Source organism: Ornithorhynchus anatinus, chromosome 6 (assembly GCF_004115215.2).
Source record: "Ornithorhynchus anatinus isolate Pmale09 chromosome 6, mOrnAna1.pri.v4, whole genome shotgun sequence".
Classification (NCBI taxonomy): Eukaryota; Metazoa; Chordata; class Mammalia; order Monotremata; family Ornithorhynchidae; genus Ornithorhynchus; species Ornithorhynchus anatinus.
In genome coordinates this window covers 25,334,725-25,347,263 of record NC_041733.1, presented here as the reverse complement: position 1 = coordinate 25,347,263, position 12,539 = coordinate 25,334,725, and the positions used below count along the sequence as shown (strand labels likewise).

At 42.9% G+C, this 12,539-nt stretch overlaps 1 protein-coding gene across 3 annotated transcripts in view; it reads right to left on the bottom strand.

The window, feature by feature from the left end:
* Positions 1 to 12,539, bottom strand: part of FHL1 (four and a half LIM domains 1) — a 66,764-nt gene that overhangs the window by 46,864 nt on the left and 7,361 nt on the right. Inside the window, exons 1-2 of one of the 3 annotated variants that reach the window (XM_007666042.3) lie at positions 6,692 to 6,709; positions 4,588 to 4,671 (exon numbers count right to left, since the gene is read on the bottom strand). The exons of 1 other annotated variant lie outside the window; for it this stretch is intronic. The gene's annotated coding sequence lies outside the window, so the exon portion shown is untranslated. Of the gene's footprint in view, positions 1 to 4,587; positions 4,672 to 6,691; positions 6,710 to 12,539 lie in introns of those variants that run through there. One more of the 3 variants, XM_003428441.3, reaches the window with a different exon arrangement.

Here is a 12,539-nt window from a genome sequence, read left to right as displayed (position 1 = left end):
GCTTACAACAGTTCTTGGCATATAGTAAGCGCTTAACAAATACCCTAATTATTACAGGATAAGGGTTCAATAAATATTATTAAACTGCTCTATTCATTCACCTGCTGGTTTACACCTGAACTTATGTGAAGCTCATATTAGTTAAATAGGGAATATACTGGAAAAAATACCTCTCTCCTTTATAGGTCCAGAGAAATCCCCATCAAGATCCCTCTAAACACCAAGCTGTTTAATTTTAGTGCAAAAATTATTTAATCCTGCACACCTGGGATCTCACACCCACTTCACACTACGCATTCTTAGGTCAGGAGGAGTAGTAGTGTAGCAGTGAGGGTGGAGTACACTAAGTCTTCATCTCGAAATGCAAAACCAAATGCAAGCCTGGCTGACGGTGAGCCCTCTCCCAAACCGGTAATAAAATGATTCTCAGTACAACCGATCCCTTGCACTATGTACCTAATTAAAAGCATTATTGCTGACTTGGTACACATAGGTCGCAGAATCCACTTTGAACCGAACCATGGATTCTGTTATGCTGAACTCCATTTTCCAAAGGATTCTGAAGATAGAGGCCAGCCAAATGGAAGATTTTCAAGCAGCTTGCATTGTAAAGTTTATCATCAATAATGTAGCAAACATCAAAGAGCTGAGCATAAAAACACACAATTGCTTAAATGCTTCAGAGTCAGAGGCCTGTGCTCTGCTGAACTGTTTGATCCATCCAACAAGTGATTTATTAGAGAATGGAGTGTGAAATACGTAGATTAATTTTGTTTTCATTTAGAGCATTTAGGTACAACTCCCAGCTGTATTCCTGGAAGAGGCTGCTGAAGTGGGGTTTGTGCTGGCCCACATGGAGCTGGTCGGGGAGGGGGCTATGGCATGGACACTTCAGGCACAGAGGAGCCTGAGGAAAGAGACTTTGCATTCTACTCCCCATCTCACCATTAACTCATTTTGTTCGGTCAGTCTCTGCCTCAAATCAACTTTCCCAAGTTCCCCCATCTGCTAAAGAGGTAAGTGAGGACAAAAGTAGCAAACAACAAAAGCTAAGAGTAGAAGTTATGAAATCACATATTCAGCCCCAACCCTCTTCATCCCTACCTTCATTAATTAGATGAGTGGGGTCTAGTATGCATTTATGTACATACTTGTGAAGTATGCGCTTATATTAATGTCTGTCTGCTCCTCTAGAATGAAAGCTCGTTGTGGGCAGGGAATGTGTCTGCTTGTTATACTGTACTCTCCCAAGCACTTAGAGAAGTGCTCTGCCTATAGTAACTGCTCAATACCACTGAGTGATCTCCTCAAGCCTGAAATATCAGGATATTTACATTAAAAATCCCACTTGTAATTATAACTCAATAATCGATGTAAAATTGAATTTTGGTCTTGAATTAGGCAGAGAGATTATGTTAGACACAGCAACCCGACCCCACTCTATCCACAGGAATTTCTATGACAATGAAATGAAGTTCATTACAGGCTTCTTAATCCATTCCCCTACAGGCACCCAGAAACTCAGAGCCCTTGGAAGACATTCAGTGAGGTTCATTTCCATGACATCATTTTGAGTTGTTCTTTGGTGGACAGACAATGCTGCTGAATCTTTTCCCATTCTGTCCCCGAAAATACAAGAGCAAACCTATCGTGGCCCCTTGTCACCAAGGTAAGTATCACACAGAACCCAGTTTTTAAGAGGGGAAAGTATGTCCAACCACCACTGGGATATGTAGAAGTGTTGGTGATGGCTAGCACTGAGCCAACCCCACTCTCTAAACCAGTGCCCAGGGCTCTGGGGCTCGTCAGGAGAAAAGGTGTCATTAGTGGTCATGAAACAGAATGTCTCCGAGCCCTCGCTCATCAGCAGCAGACACTACTGTGCTTCATCTATTTCTGGATTCCCCACTAGACTATAAGCTCCTTGTGAATAAGGATCCCAACTCCATTGAATACTACTCTCCCAAGTGCTTAGTATAGTGTTCTGCTCACACTACGTGCTCAATAAATATCACTGACTGATCATAGGGGTAGTTTCTACATGTTTACATAATAATAATAAAAATAATGTTGGTATTTGTTAAGCACTATGTGCAGAGCACTGTTCTAAGCACTGGGGTAGATACAGTGTAATCAGGTTGTCCCACATGAGGCTCACAGTCTTAATCCCCATTTTACAGATGAGGCAACTGGGGCACAGAGAAGTTAAGTGATTTGCCCACAGTCACACAGCTGACAGGTGGCAGAGCTGGGATTCAAACCCATGACCTCTGGCTCCCAAGCCCGTGGTCTTTCCACTGAGCCACGTTGCTTCTCTATGTGATGCAGGGAAGCAGCATGGCTTAGTGAAGAAACCCTGGGCCCGGGACTCAGAAGACTTGCGTTCTAGTCCCAGCCCCACCACTTGTCTGCTGTGTGACCTTGGGCAAGTCACTTAACTTTTCTGGGCCTCAGTTTCCTTATCTGTATGGAAGACGTATAAAGAGGACAACTGGGTCATTGAAAATTTATTGTTGCTCTTCTTTGTTTTATTTTTTGTTTCGTGTTAGCTTTTGCCCTAGTTTGCACAAGAAAATGGGGAAGACCTTTCCCCCACCCTAACTCTTAAGTCGTTCTGAGAATCACACACAGTGGCTTATGAAATCCCTCCTATTTAGACTGTGAGTGCCATGCTGGACCAAGGACTATGTCCAACCTAATCTTCTACCTTACCCAGCATTTAGTACAGTGCCAGTACAAGGACCACAAAAAAGGTGTTTTCCTTACCTGATCTGGATATAAAATGATGCAATATGGGAACGGCCATCCCACAGCGCGAGGCTGCTTTGATATTACACAAACCCCAAACTAGCACAAGTAAACTGGGTGTATGGCACTGGTCAAGGGCTGATGCTCCTACAAAGGCTGTGAGCCCCTCAAGAGACATGGTCTGTGTCTAATTCCCACAGGTGTACTTTTTTCTCAGGACTTAATAGTGCTCAGCCCACAGTAGGTGCCTAATTTATACTATTACTACTATTTCCCTGCCTCTATCTCAAGCTTACTGTACTGTCTGCCAGTACTTCGTGTTTCTTTGTGTTTTTGCAATTTTATAGTACATTCAGTAAAATGACAATGAGTAGCAAGGATCTATAACATCCTGTAAGAGGTGGACACAGTGATAAAATAAATCCATCTCCAAAAATGACAGTTATGCTGGCATCTTCCCTTCTTAACCCACTGAATCAAAGGTCACTATAATTGTGGTTTTCCCTTAACATGGAACCAATAGCCCATGATAAGAGAACTCCTCATATACCATTTTTGGTTTATAAATTAGGTAGAGGTTAGGGAACCAATGCTTTCAACCATTCTTGAGTTAGCACCTCTGACCTGCTCCAGGATTTGGGAGGGAAAGGAACATGTCATCTCCTTCCCTTCCAAAGATGAAATTTAAAGACTCCGGGGTTGCTCTGTGCCCAGAAGTAGGTGCCTGGGCCCAGAGCCTATGTTAGCGCAAGAACACAGTATTTCTGACATCTGATTACAAGAAATATCTGGGTCAACCTGTGGCAGACACCATTAAGGAGAGCTACAGTTGTGACAAGGTTTTAGAGTCCCTGGCAACCTGACCAGTTCTGCTACAACCTGAAACTGGGTTCTTGAAGACCCTTGCACTAGAGAAAAATCATGGTGTAGTATTTGTGCCTTGCCAAACAGCACATCACGTGTACACTGACATCCTATCTACTGGAGCTGGCTAATGGATCACGTTCTATTCAGAGACACATGCACTTTCAGAAGAGTGTTTCCTAATTCTAGTAGTTGTGCTATTTGCTACGTGCTTACTATGTACTAAGCACTGGAAGAGATACAAGATAATTTGGTTGAACGCAGTCCCTGTCCCACATGAGGTCCACAATCTAAATAGAGGGGGACAGGTATAAAATGTCCATTTTGTAGTTAAGGAAACTGAGGCAAAGAAAAGTGAAGTAACTTGCCCAAGGTCACTCAGCGGGCAAGTGGCATGGCCAGGATTAGAACCCAATCTTCTGTCTCCCACACTCCTGCTCTTTCCACTACGCCATACTTCTAATTCATTCCTGTTTTCCCAATTCTTCGAGAACATTCTACCCAAATCACATAATGAAAATGTGTTATAGGAGAACTGAATGTACTGCTTGGTTAAAAACCATACACTACAAAGCACCCCTCCACACCTGTCCCCACTCCACCCCTTTCACCCACTCAAGTGTCAACTGGAATACCAAGTTCCCTATTGAGTACTCCCAAATTCATCCCATGAGGTGACCCTGCTCTCTACTGTTCACAGTGGGAAATGAGCAGATCGTTACTGAAAAATACATTTCCAAATACCTCACGCACAGCTGGTTTGCTGTTTACTGCGCATGAAATGCAAGCCAAGGTCTCCCAGAAAAGAGTTATTCCGACGAACTGCCACTATTCGGGATGGTGGTGTTACCGGGCTGGGTCACTTCAAATGAACTCACTGGGCAAATGTAGCTATTCATACATTTCCTCCTTCAAACTCACCCGTGGAAAGTTTAGAGTTCAGCCCGAGAACCTGCAACACAGAGAGAGACTCACCTCCAATGGGATGGGATAGGTGAAGAATAGGCTACTCCCCAGTACGGCTGGACATGGGATTTAGGTACACAACTTCAAAAGTCCCTATGCGGGAAAGAAACACAGGGGAAGGAAAGTTATCCTTTTTAAAGACAATTTAGAAGCAACTTCCAAATAAAACCTAGGCTTCCTTTGAAATGGCTCTCCACTACACTGAATTTACAGCCCCTGAGGTTGAAGTAAGCTGCCAAAATGCTTTGCATATTTCTTCAAATGTCTGTTTATCATAGAACATTACCACTGGCAGCAGTCTGGCTCTCTCTGTTATCGGCTGGATTAGCTCAACTACTCAGCATTGTTAAGGGGATGAGCTCATGGCCTATTTCGGTTTGAAATTTACATTTGGCAGTCACCTTGGTAACCAAAACAAATGACTCAGTCCTTTAGAAGAGATTTATTAAGAGGTTTTTTTCTTTAACTCCAAAAAAAAAAGTGGCCTATATTACCATAGGAGAGCACACAAGAGAGCCAGACGAATAAACTATAGCACTCAAGAAAGTAATATTTAGAGACGTTGCTATAGCAATGGGGTGCCCTGCAAAATATTTCCGTTATCGTCGCTCTACAACGTGAGCATCTTGGTCTGGAGCCTCTGGGAAAACGGAATACACCACAGAATTTAGAAAGCAGGTGTTGGCTGTCCTTTTCCCTGCCCTAGCAGGCACACTGAATGCCACTAAAATGCTTAGACCATTAAGGGCCCCCACCAGCCTGCTTTTGTTTACCAGGAAAGAATGACTGAAGTTGGAATCCAAGAATGTGTGGGCTCACCTCAGAAGCATGCAACACCCCCAAATGAAACACAAACAAGCAAAAAATATTTTTGACATTTTTAGAATTTGTTCCGAGGAGAATGCAATTTCTGCTGAAATAAAGTGCAAAATGAGAATTGTGACTGGGAGAATAGAGCAAATAGACAAATGTAGTGACAATGCAGCTCAAAATCACATGGAACAGAGTACAAATTTGAATTTTGTGCTGGAGGGCTTACAGTTTGTTAATGGCCTTTATTCTAACAGGTAGGCCCACAAGGAAAAAATAAATAAAAACACTCTCCTATCTTCCTTCAGGCTCACTAAATTCTGAGGCGACTACTGCTTTCATTTCATGTGGCTCCTTTGGTCTCCCCCACCACATACCCAGTTTCGGCTTTTCGTACACCACAGAGAGCGCTACAGGATAGAGCAGTATTTTTTTTCTAATGGCATTTGTTAAGTGCTTACTATGTGTCAAGCACAGTTCTAAGCACTGGGTAGATACAAGCTAATCAGGGGGGACATAGTCCCTGCCCATATGGAGGCTCACAGTCAAGTAGGAGGGATAACAGGTATTGAACTCCCATTTTACAATTGAAAAAACTGAGGCACAGAGAAGTGAATGACTTGCCCAAGGTCACAAGGCAAGTTGCAGAGTTGGAATTAGAATACAGGTCCTCTGCCTCCCAGGCCCTTTGTACAATTAAATTACACCACAACATGAAGTACTCCTAAATATCACATATATTGCAGTTGACTCACATCAATGTCCTAGCAAGTAACTCTGCTTCAAATACCCCTCAAACCTAAACCCTGACAGTCGGAGATCTTTCCCAGCTCAACCTGTTTCTGTTTTAGAGTTGAGTCCTTCTGGAAGTGGAAGGGATTGAGTTTACAGAATCCTAATGCATGTACAGGACAGCCAGGTGAAATGAAACTTCCAAATGAAATTTTTAGGGGAGGTTTGTTTGTTTGTGAAGCTGAATGTGAGGGAAAATGGCCAGTGGGTGCTGGCTGTGACTTCTAAAAGTCAGTCTGTTGGCTTGGCGGGAGTAAGTCCTGTATTGAGCTGGAAAATGAGATCAGGGGGTTTGTTGAGGATAGTCACACCTACCAACCCCCGAGGCACACTTCCATCACAGACTCATCCTTCCTGCAGTATGAGATCTAGACTTCTGATGCTTCTGATCGCTTTAAAGCAAATGGTCCTAAATTCTCAAGGTGTTTTGAAGGACCTATGAGAGCACAATTTGAGGGCCAAATACTTAGGGGCATTTGCTTTTAGTTTACACGACAGATCTGGGACTCACCGAGGAGACCAGGTTCATTTTATTGCACGAGTCCATAAATAAGGGCAAAGCATCACCTAAGCAGAGGAAAAGTGATAATGCAATCATTGAAAATGAAACCCACACTCTTCAGGGAATGTTCAAACTTACTTAAAAGTGTAAGTGTCAATCTAGCCTTGCTGAGTTATCCTTGAACCTCAGGACAACTTCGATGCACGGCCTGCCTGCTGCTTTTGTTTCCCAAAGGCCAGTGCTTATCCCCTTCATTTGATGATGTTCTACAGCACACCACATTACAGGGGCATTAAAATCTGACAACTGAAACACCTAAGATTATATAGCCCTTCCTAGTAATCAGATCACCCAATGCCACCGCCTCTAGAATGTGAACTCCTTGTGGGCAGGAAACTGCTCTGCACAGAGTAAGCGCTCAATAAACACAACTGAATGAACGAATGCCTACCAATTCTACTGTACTGTACTCTCCCACATGCTTAGTACAGTGTTCTGCACACAGTAAGTGTGCTCAATAAGTTGAGTGATTGATGCCTGCAGGAGCTCCATTAATGTAGAAACTCCCAATGTGAAGTAACCAACCCATTTCCCTTATAGAAGATTGAATTTGGAATTACCTCATGCCTAGACAACATGGCATCAATTAGTTTCACCGTAAATCTCTAATTCTACCAAGAAGCTGCTGTTTAGTAGTTTTAGTCTTAAATACTTAAAGGAAAGAGATTTTGGGGGGAATTTAAGTAGAATCAGGAAAAGCAATGTTCTGTGAAAAAATGGAGGGAACAGTAAGAGACTGGAGGCTTGTGCTTTGGGCAAGCGAGACATGTTGTTGGGAGGTGACATGGCCTAGTGTGGAAAGAACATGGAGCTGGGAGTCAGGAGACTCAGTCCCAGCTTCGCCACCAGCCTGTTGTAATAATAATAATAATGTTGGTACTTGTTAAGCGCTTACTATGTGCAGAACACTGTTCTAAGAGCTGGGGTAGATACAGGGTAATCAGGTTGTCCCACGTGAGACTCACAGTTAATCCCCATTTTACAGATGAGGGAAGTGAGGCACAGATAAGTTAAGTGATTTGCCCACAGTCACAGAGCTGACAAGTGGCAGAGCCGGAATTCGAACCCATGAACTCTGATTCCCAAGCCCGGGCTCTTTCCACTGAGCCACACTGCTTCTCTATTGTGTGTCCTTGGGCAAACTGCTTAACCCCTCTGACCTTAGTTTCCTCATCTGTTTAGTGGAGGTTAAAAAAAAATTGTAAATGTTTTATGGGACAGGGACTGTGCCCAATCTCATAACCTTGTTCCTACTCTACCATTTAGCACATAACAACGGTTTAATACATGAACTGAAAGAAGCAGCTACAAACCTCTAAAACTCAAGTAAAATGTGCACCTCAGAACAAAATGGAACAAATAATAATAATTATAGTATTTACACACTTACTATGTGCCAAGCACTGTTCTAAGTGCTGGAGAAGATACAAGGTAAATAGGTTGTCCTACGTGGGGCTCACGGACTTAATCTCCATTTTACAGATGAGGCAAATGAGGCACAGGAAGTAAAGTGACTTGCCCAAGGTCACACAGCAGACAAGTGATAGTGCTGGAATTAGAACCCACATCCTCTGACTCCCAAACCCAGACTCTTGCCACTAGGCCATGCTGCTTCTCATAAGGAAAGCCTGCAAGACTAACAGGCAAGGTAAAAGAAGCCATCGGAGAGGAAAGGCTTTCAAAAATGGAAAAGCTTTCCTGTGGATAGAAAAGTCCATAAAGAATGGCAATCAGATGCAAACAGTTAATTATACAAGCCAAGAAAAAATGTACCGTACAAAGAGTACCTTACAAAGGGTGCCAAAGCTAATAATAAAATATTACTTAAATATAGCAAAGGCCTGAAATGAGCCAGGGAATCAATGAGGTCATTAGATGATCTCATTGTGCTCAGGAATGAAAAGGAGATGGCAGAGAGGCTCTTCAGTTGACTATTTATTGAGGAATCTGCTGGGGAGATTCTCACAAACTGTGCTTTGCAAGAGACAGGTCAGAGGGACTACACCAGATTAGGCATTATTTGTGACCCAATCGATAAGGTAAAAGAATCAGCGGATTGAGTGGCATTTGACCAAGAATTCTGAAAGGGAAGTCGCAGAATTGCCAGAGAGTGTTTAATTTATCATTCGATGGTATTTATTGAGCACTTACTCTACTAACTGCTTGGGAGGATATGATAGGGAGTTGGCAGACACGCTCCCTGCCCACAACAAGTTTATTGTTGCAAAGAGTCACTGTGTTGCAAGTCGGATGAAATGTCATCTATAAAAAGGATACCAGAAGAGTTCCTGGAAATTATAAAACCACTCGATCTATAATTTGTAGAATCAAAAGGGCATAGGTCTAGGAGTCAGGGGACTTGGGTTCTAGTCCTAGCCCTGACTCTAGCCCCTAGTGAAACCCTAGGCAAATCACCATCTCTCTGCGGCCCTGTTTCCTCCTCTGTAAAAGGGGGTTAAAATACCTACTCCTTAAATCACAAGCTGTGCCGGAGGACAGAATCAGCTGAACCTTCCTCATTTCAGCTATGAAAACTGTTCAGTGGCAGCAGCAGCAAGGGCAGCACTATCCACTGGTGGGGAGGGCGACCTCCGGCCAGTCAGGGCCCCCACCGGCCAGAGAGGGGCTGCGGCCCCCAGCCTCGTCAACGGCAGGCAGGGGAGAAGAGAAACTAACAGATTACATTTTAAGTCTATGCTAAAATGTATCCTGCAATACAATGGATCATAACGCTCCCATATTTTCAAGGAACATGATAAATGGCAATTCCTTGGCAATTGAATTTCTCTTGCTGTCGAGTCGTTTCCGACCCAGAGGACTCCATGAACACCTCTCTGCCAGAACGCCCCACCTTCCTCTGTAACTATTCCGGTAGTGTATCCAAAGAGTTTTCTTGGTAAAAATATGGAAGTGGTTTACCATTGCTGGTACTTCCGCACAGTCAACTTGAGTCTCCACCTTCGATTCTCTCCCATGCTGCTGCTGCCCAGCATAGGTGAGTTTTGACTTGTAGCAGATTTTCTTCCACTCGCAAGCCACTGCTCAAGCTAGGAATGGCTATGCCTCTGCTTGACTCTCCCGCCCAGAGCAAAGACTGGTAGAGTCTTGGAAACTCTCCAGGTGCGATCCTCAGAGGGGTTGGCAATTGGTAAGCGCTTAATGAGTACCATAATTATTGTGGGGAAAGAATATGGTCACTAAGATAGTCATGCTTCACTAATCTGAGATATCTTGAAAGAGTCAGCAAGCGTATGGGTACCATTAACTAGTAGACATAACGATAACGTATGAAGGTTCTCAAAAGATCTTTGGCAAGATTTTAGGCCAAAGGTGTTTAAAACTATATATTTTAAAAGCTTTTTTTATAAAATGGAATAATGAGAGGTTGGGGGGGGGGGTTATTCTATCATGGACAGTCTTATAAGAGATAATGCGGTCTTATAGAACACTTCGAGAAGACTGTACTAAGCACTTGGGAGTCGGAGGGCCTGGGAGCCAGAGGCCTGTACCAAGTATTTTATCTTAAAAGTGCAGAAAGAAATTGTGTCTTGGATTAGCTGAAATAGTCCCTGCGTAGATTGAATCAAATGAATCAAACACCTACTACCACTTGGGGCATATTTTTAAATGACTTTTACGATAGGCTCTTGTGGTACCCATAATTTAAGCATCTGGTGGCATAATTTGTAGGCAATAGACTATGCCCCTAAGTAGCCACTTGAAATCCAGGTGTAAACAATGGAATTACCTGTACAACTAATTCTCGACTCAGGTGCCCCTAAAAACTCAATCTCTGAATCATCCTACAACAAAATACATTATCAAATGCATTAACTGACAAAACTCAGACACCTTTTTACAAACTTCGGACAAAATCGTATATGTATACTGTCAATGAAAAAACTCAAAGCTTTTCCACGATCTTGCTAATCCAAACCTGTATATAACCCTGTCTTTAATGTCCTGTTGTTCTACCACTGACACATTGACAATAAATAACTTATGGAACTCAGTTATGAACTCTAAATAAAAGGAAGTTTGTTGACTATTCCCTGCAGGGGCTTTGGGTAAGGACACAGGTGGAAATTCTCTACAAATAGCCAGCTATCCATCTGCTCTCTACAGACACTGAAAAGTTGACAAAAAATGTACTGCAAACATTGCCTTTTTCTTGACTCTCATAACGCAAAAGCAGTTTGCAGAATACACCCATCTTCTGTGGGCAGGGCTCATCTTCAGAGCTCAGTGTGAAGCAAGCCAATCCCACGGGCTTTGATTTTTAAAAGTGAGGGAGGTATTAAAAATATGATGTATAGTGCTTAAACTGGAGAGGAGGAGGAGAATGCTTTCAAATAATAAACATTAATTTTAAGGGCTACTGAGGAACAGGAGGAAACCGTATTGCCTCAATGCACGCATGCACATACGAGTCTACATGCAATAGGGAGTCTATTAAAAATATGATGTATAGTGCTTAAACTGGAGAGGAGGAGGAGAATGCTTTCAAATAATAAACATTAATTTTAAGGGCTACTGAGGAACAGGAGGAAACCGTATTGCCTCAATGCACGCATGCACATACACACTCCTCTCCCTTCCTCAGGCATGAAGTAATTTCCGCACTTATTCAGTGACTAACAACCCAGACAAAGAAAAATTGTCTTCATTGTTTCATTTCACCTTTAATACTGACCCAACTCATTGGGACCTTCTCACATCAAGTGCTTTAGAGAGCAACCTGCTGATGTGTATTTTAAATGCACTGAATTCCATGTAATCTTTATGTTTCATTTGCATGATGAAAATGGAGACTCTCTCCTGCATAAATGTGTTCTCTGTTTTTCCTCCTTTCTGGGCACTGGGTAATGACTTCCCCAGTAATGAAGCAAAAAACTGGGGAATAACTGGGGAGGTGACAAAGGAAAGAGGAGGAGCAAGGGCCAATCAATGGCACTTACTGAGCGCTTACTGTGTGCAGAGTACTGTGGTAAATGCTTGGGTGAACGCAACAGAGTTGGTAGACATTTCCTGCCTTCAGGGAATTTACAATTTAGTGGATTGTGAATCATAGTAGGCAAGCTACAGCTCCCAATGGGTTGCCAGCAATAGAGGCAAAACTCTATCCCCTCTAGCAATAAACCCATGGCCAGTAGCTGTTACCACACTTTCCCTCTGGCACTGCAGGGAGATGTAAAAGGAGGATACCAGTCTAAATTTTGTAAACCAGTATTACATCTAGCACTGGGCCACGCAGCCAAAGGACCTACACCGTGCAGTTGCTAAAAGGAAGGCAATGCAACTGCTTATTTAGTTTAAGGAGTTCAGAATGTCGAAGGAACATTACCTCATTTAGTCACGCAGTAAATCGGGAGGCAAGTGAAGGTGGGAATTCCCAAAGTGGATAAGGAATCTAACATCACTCTTCAAGACTATTACAGGGCCAAGTTTAAAGCTAATTCCTTTTAATCCCACCCCAGGAGTCTCCCGATTAGATCATACATTCTGAAAGTTAAACCATGAAAACTGATTTGGCATTAAAACAAAAATTACTAAGCCACAAAAGCCATTGCTGAAAAAATCAGTCAACAAAATTTTAGAGAAGCAGCAAGGCCTAGTGGAAAGAGCATGGACCTGGGTGTTAGAGGATCTGGCTTCTACTTCTGGCTCTGCCACTAGTCTACTGCATGATCACTGGCACCTCATTTAACTTCTCTGTGCTTCAGTTACCTCACCTGAAGAATGGGGATTAAGGCTGTGAGCCCCACGTGGAACTGATTGGCTTGCATTTATGTCCAAA